The following is a 6,639-nucleotide window of genomic DNA, read 5'->3' on the forward strand; positions in this document are numbered from 1 at the left end:
TCTCAGTGAATCTGGGTCTACAACATGACCAACAAATGAAGCACAAGTTGCAGAGAGGGGAAGCTCTGTGAAGAGAGATGAGGGGACTCTTTCACACCAGTGCCTGGATTTTCCAATTACATTTCCCAAATCACTTCAAAGCGTGTGTGACAGTCTTGAGAGGCTGAATGGTCTCCTTTGTTTCTGTGCACCAGATTATATGAGTAAGTGGAGAAAGTGAGGTCTGCAGATGCTGGAGATCAGAGATGGAAATGTGTTGCTGGAAAAGCGCAGCAGGTCAGGCAGCATCTAGGGAACAGGAGAATCGACGTTTCGGGCAGATTCCTGAAGAAGGCCTAATGCCCGAAACGTCGATTCTCCTGTTCCCTGGATGCTGCCTGACCTGCTGCGCTTTTCCAGCAACACATTTCCATATATGAGTAAGTGGCCTACAACTGTTCCTGTCTAGCAGGTATGAGGGACAGAATGGTACACAGAAACGTGGGACTGAGGAGTAGGAGTGGGTCATTAGATACTTTGAGCCTTCTCCACCAGGCACGAAGATTGTGGCTGATCAGGTTGGGGTCTAAGCCCCAATTTCCTGTCTGCCTCCCATTATGCATGACTCACTTCTCTGTCAAATATTTACCTCATGCAGATTTCATTCAATGTGAACATAGAGGCACGATAAACGTCCAGTGAAGAGAATTCCGAATTGAAAGGTCCTTTCAGAATTTTTCATCATCCCTCTTATAGTATCAGAGAGTCATGCAGAACGGAAACAGACCCGTTAGTCCAATCTGTTCACTCCGGTCAGATATCAAATCTGATCTAATTGCATTTGCCAGCATTTGGCCAATATCCCTCCTCTTTCAGATACTTTTTAAACATGCGATTGTAACCGCCTTCAGCACTTTCTCTGACTGCACTTTCTGTACACACACCACTTTCTGTGTGAAACATTTACCTTTAGGACCCTTCTAAATCAATCGCCCTCTCCCCTTCAACTTATGCTCTCTTGTTCTGGACTCCCCTATCCTGGGGAGCAGAACGTGGCTGTTCAGAATATCCACTCCCCAGATGTTTTTATAAACCTGTATAATGTCACCCCTCAACCTCTGACACTCCAGGGGGAAACATCTCAGCCTAATAAAACTCTCCCGCCAGCTCAAACCTCCAGTCCTGGAACATCTGTGTAAGTCATTTCTGCAGAAAACCGAGTTGTATGCAGTATTCTTAAAGTGGCCTCACCAACATCCTGTACAGATGTAACATGCCACCACAACTCCTATACTCAATGCTCTGACTGATTAAAGCAAATGTGCCAAATGCGTTCAGCACTACTCTGTCCACCTGCGACTTCACTTTCAAGGAACAATGCACCTGCAGCCCTATGTCCCTTTGTTCCACAACACGCCCCAGGACCTTACCATTAAGTGTATAATTTCTGCCCTGATTTACCTTCCCAAAAAGCAAACCCTCGTAATTATCTAAATTAAACTTCATCTGTCACTCCTTACCCCTTTTCCCCATCTAATTGTGGTCTCGTTGTACTCTGAAATAATCTATTACACCACTTTCTGATGTAATCTGTAAACTTACTAACTATGGCCCCAATATTCACATCTAAACCCTTTAAATAAATGATGAAATGCAGTGACCTCGGTCCTGATTCTTACAGCACACTGCTGCTCACAAGCCTCCAGTCTGAAATATATCACTCTTCCTTCAAGCCAATTGTGACTAGCTTCTTCTGTATCCCATGTGACCGAAACTTACTAATCTGTCTACCAATCAGAATGAAATACTAGCTATGAAGACAGGCTGAGTAGGTTAGGTTTATTTTCACTAGAAAAAAGGAGATTGAGGGAGGATCTGATTGAGATTTACAAAATCATGAAGGGTATAGCCAGGGTGGATAGAGACAAGCTTTTTCCCAGGGTGAAGGATTCAGTAACGAGAGGTCATGTTTTCAAATTGAGAGGTGGACGGTTTAAGGGGGATACACGCGGTAAGTGCTTCACACAGAGGGTGGTGGGCGTTTGGAACACGTTGTTAGCAGAGGTATTAGAGGCAGGCACGGTAGATTCATTTAAAATGCGTCTGGACAGATGCATGAGTCGGTGGGGAGCAGAGGGATACAGAAGCTGAGGAATTGACCGACAGATTTAGACAGTACATTTGGATCGGCTCAGGCTTGGAGGGCGAAGGGCCTGTTCCTGGGCTGTAAATTTTCTTTGTTCTTTGTTCTTTAAATGAACACCTTGCTGAATTCCATATAGACAATAATCTACCAAACTGCCTTCATCAATCTTCTCTGTCACCTCTTCATAAAACTCAACCAAATTAATGAGACATGATTTCCCATGCAGAAAGCCACGTTGTCTACCCCGATCACCCCTTGCCTTCCCAAATGTATGTAAATGCTATCCCTCAGAATCCCCTCCATCAACTTACCCAGCACTAACATCAGGCTCACCGGTCTATAGTTGCCCGGCTTTTTTGGTAACTGTTTCCTTTTCTAGTCCCACTCCTCCACTCCTCACAAAAAATGGTAAATGCAATCAGGGTGGTGACATGGCCGATGGTATTGGTCTCAGATTGGGTCAGGGTCAGTTTTAGGAATAAGTCAGGCTAGTTTCTTTAATCTGCTAAAACAACATGTTTATGATCCAGAGCAATGTTACTCAAACTATGATGGAAAGGTGAATGGCAAACTGTTTGGGTATTGCAAATATATAATCAATATTTCCGTTTCTAAAAACGCTGACACACACACACACACACACACACACACACACACACACACACACACACACACACACACACACACACACACACACACACACACACACACACACACACACACACACACACACACACACACACACACACACACACACACACACACACACACACACACACACACGAAATCTCTGCAATTTTAACTTGAAAGAACTTTGTCCAGATAATATTCGAACTCATGACATAAAAGAAAAATTGCGACATTGTCCAAAACGTTATTCTGTTTCTGAAGATATTGTACTCACACAGCTGCGAGCACTGGGATTTCATCCTGGGACAGTTGGATTTGGCTGAATTCCCTTTGCTTTAGGCAGTGAGTAGATTCCAATGAATTCTGGTCAAGGGTCACCCAAAGGGTAGCACGGTGGTTAGCACTGCTGCCTCACAGCAGCAGGGACTTGGGTTCGATTCCAGCCTTGGGTGAATCTCTGCGTGGAGTTGGCACCTTCTCCCCTTGTTTGTGTGAGCGCCTAATGGGTGATCCAGTTTCCTATCACAGCTCAAACTGTGTAGGTTCGGTGGGTTGGTCATGCTAAATTGTCTGTAGTGTTCAGGGATTTCTAGGTTAGGTGCAATAGTCATGGGTAAATATAGGGGAATGGGTTGGGAAGGTTTGTATGGACTTCTTAGGCTGAAGGGCCAGTTTCAACACTGCAGGGATTCTAAAAAAATAAGAATTGTAACGGTGACTGTAGCGTTTTATTTTAAGCTCGCACACATTGTTGTGATGAGGAACAATGAAGGAGAAAGAGTACAATAGGTCTTTCCTTCTCAGGCAGATTACATTTTCTCCCTCTCTGAGTTGAATCACACAGGAATGTCATCCTCTCCTAAACTGGACCATGTGAGGTCTCCTTGTACATTGTCCAAACTATGTCTCCATCACATTCATTGCTCCATGCAGGTGCATCATTGCTGTTGTCATATACAGAGCCATACCTTAGCAGAAAATGGTCTCGGTCGATTTGAAAGATGTTTGCGTGGCCCTGCGTCATTAAAAAATAAAATGTTTAATTTATTCAGAATACCTGTGTTAAAATGAATGCATTTTTTAAAGAAATACAGAAATTGCTGGAAAATCTCGGCAGGTCTGTCAGCATCTAGATGCCTTTCACATGCTGTAGCTGTACCAGCCTCCACCAATTCCTCTGGCAGCTCATTCCATACGCACACCACCCTCTGTGTGAAAAAGTGCCCTTTAGTCCTCATCAAAACCTTCCCCCTCTCGCTTTGAACCAATGCCCTCTAGTTTTGGATGCCCTTAACCTGGAGAAAAACCCTGACTACTCACCCTATCCATAACCGTTCTGATTTTATAAACCTTTACTGCTGCAAAATGTGACTCCAGTCAATACGAATAGCTGTACTTTCAGTCATCCTAGGCCTAAATTCTGAAATTCAATACTGACACCTCTTCCTTCTCTATCAAGTCACAATTCTAAATCTATTTTAATCAGTTTGTTCAGATGTATCACGAGATACATCTATGAGCTTTACACCTAGACCTTTGTGCCCGGAGATAGGGACTAGCATCAATCAGCAATACCCATAAAGCTGTAACAGTATTCTCCTGTGTGTTTGTTCATCAGCCTGTTCTGACATGCTGTGACATAACTCGACAACAGACAGGACTTGAATCCAGGCCATCCATTCCAGAGCTAGGAACACTACCACGCAAGTTCAGGAAATTGGAATCAAATCCAAAGTTCTGGCTCAGAGGCAGGGACACAACCCACTACACTACCATACCTAGATTTGAGTCATATTTTAGTGCCCATTTTCAGCTCGGTGTGGATTTATTATAGTCAGATTACCATTACTGAATTACAATAAAAACTTTGTATTGTTAAACAAATGCAAGATATTTGTCTCAACGGTAGGATGTTGAGTGCACGTGCTGTGCCATTGAAATTACCAATGAACATCTTGAATCGCGATTATCGAAAGTCTGCAATATTAGGGAAATAAATCCTGCAGACACACTCTGCCCAATGAAGGGCCTCAAATAGATATTTATTACTGAACATCAAGACAAAGGAAGACCTTAATTTCCGATCCCAAAACACCGGTCACTATTACCCACCTCTAAGATGTGACTGCCTCTTTCTAACACCTTGAAATGATACCAGGTCGCTGATTACTGTCCAGCCTCTCCTCCCCACTGACTGTGTCTGCAATTTGTCCCTCCTCCCCCTAACCATACAAGGCAAACCAAGGTCAGGGACTTTGTGAAAATCAAGGCCGGATTGTACAGGCTTCCTGAAGAGAGATGGGCATTTTAAAATTGAAGTGGGAGGGTGAGATGGCAGTAATATCACACATTGAGCTGAGGGATGGCAGATGGAGTTTAGTTTGGATTAATGCGAGATATTGGATTTGGTAAATCAAACAAGAGTAGGATCTATACAATTAAAAGTAGTGTCTTTGGCAGTGTTGTAGGACAGTGACCTATGCCGTCAGATATAATTCTTGATAATTTGCATCTCATACAGATAGTGTGGTTAAGAAGGTGTTTAACACACTTGTCTTCATAGGTCAGACCTTTGACTATCGGAATTGGGATGTCATGTTGTGGTTGTACAGGACATTGGTGAGTCCTCTTCTGGAATACTATGTCCAGTCTGGTCATCCTGCCCGCTCATTCCATAGGCACAACACCCTCTGGTGAAAAATCTGCCCCGAAAGTCACTTTTAAATGCTTCTCCTCTCATCTCAAGCCTATGTCCTGTAGTTTTGGACTCACTGTACCCTGAACAAATACCTCGACTATTCACTTTGATATTATTAAGCTGGAGAGGGTTCAGAAGAGATTACCCTGGATGTTGCTGGGAATGGAGGGAGTGAGCGACAAGGAGAGGCTGGCCAGGCTGGGACTTTTTTCACTGGAGAGTATGAGATTAAAGGGTAACTTTACAGAGGTTTACAAAATCATGAGGGGTACAGATAAGCTGAAGGGCTGATGAATTTTCCCTCGAGTTGGAAATTCAAAACTGAGGGATATTTTAAGGTGCGAGGAAAAAGATTTACAAATGTCATGAGAGGTAATTATTTTAGACAGAATCTGGCTTGTGTGTGGAATGAACTTCCAGAGGAAGTGGTGAAAGCAGGGACAGTTACAACGTTTAAAGGGCATTTAGATCAGTACATGGATAAGACATCAGTTTGGATGGTGCTGTGAGCAGCTACCCTCTCCCTTCCCCTCTCTGAATGTATCCCTGTTGGTTTTCACCCTCTGCCAATGCCTGTGCAGTGGGGTAAAAACAATGACTGCAGATGCTGGAAACCAGATTCTGGATTAGTGGTGCTGGAAGAGCACAGCAGTTCAGGCAACGTCCAAGGAGCAGCGAAATCGACGTTTCGGGCAAAAGTCCTTCATCAGGAATAAAGGCAGTGAGCCTGAAGCGTGGAAAGATAAGCTAGAGGAGGGTGGGGGTGGGGAGAAAGTAAAATAGAGTACAATGGGTGAGTGGGGGAGGAGATGAAGGTGATAGGTCAGGGAGGAGAGGGTGGAGTGGATAGGTGGAAAAGGAGATAGGCAGGAAGGACAAGTCCGGACAAGTCATGGGGACAGTGCTGAGCTGGAAGGTGAAACTCGGGTGAGGTGGGGAAGGGGAAATGAGGAAACTGTTGAAGTCCAAATTGATGCCCTGGGGTTGAAGTGTTCCGAGGCGGAAGATGAGGCGTTCTTCCTCCAGGCGTCTGGTGGTGAGGGAGCGGCGGTGAAAGAGGCCCAGGACCTCCACGTCCACGGCAGAGTGGGAGGGGAAGTTGAAATGTTGGACCACGGGGCAGTGTGGTTGATTGGTGCGGGTGTCCGGGAGATGTTCCCTAAAGCGCTCTGCTAGGAGGCGCCCA

This window comes from Chiloscyllium plagiosum, unplaced genomic scaffold, assembly GCF_037043375.1.
Source record: "Chiloscyllium plagiosum isolate Xiang-an unplaced genomic scaffold, Cpla_swu_hap1 HiC_scaffold_38, whole genome shotgun sequence".
Taxonomy (NCBI): domain Eukaryota; kingdom Metazoa; phylum Chordata; class Chondrichthyes; order Orectolobiformes; family Hemiscylliidae; genus Chiloscyllium; species Chiloscyllium plagiosum.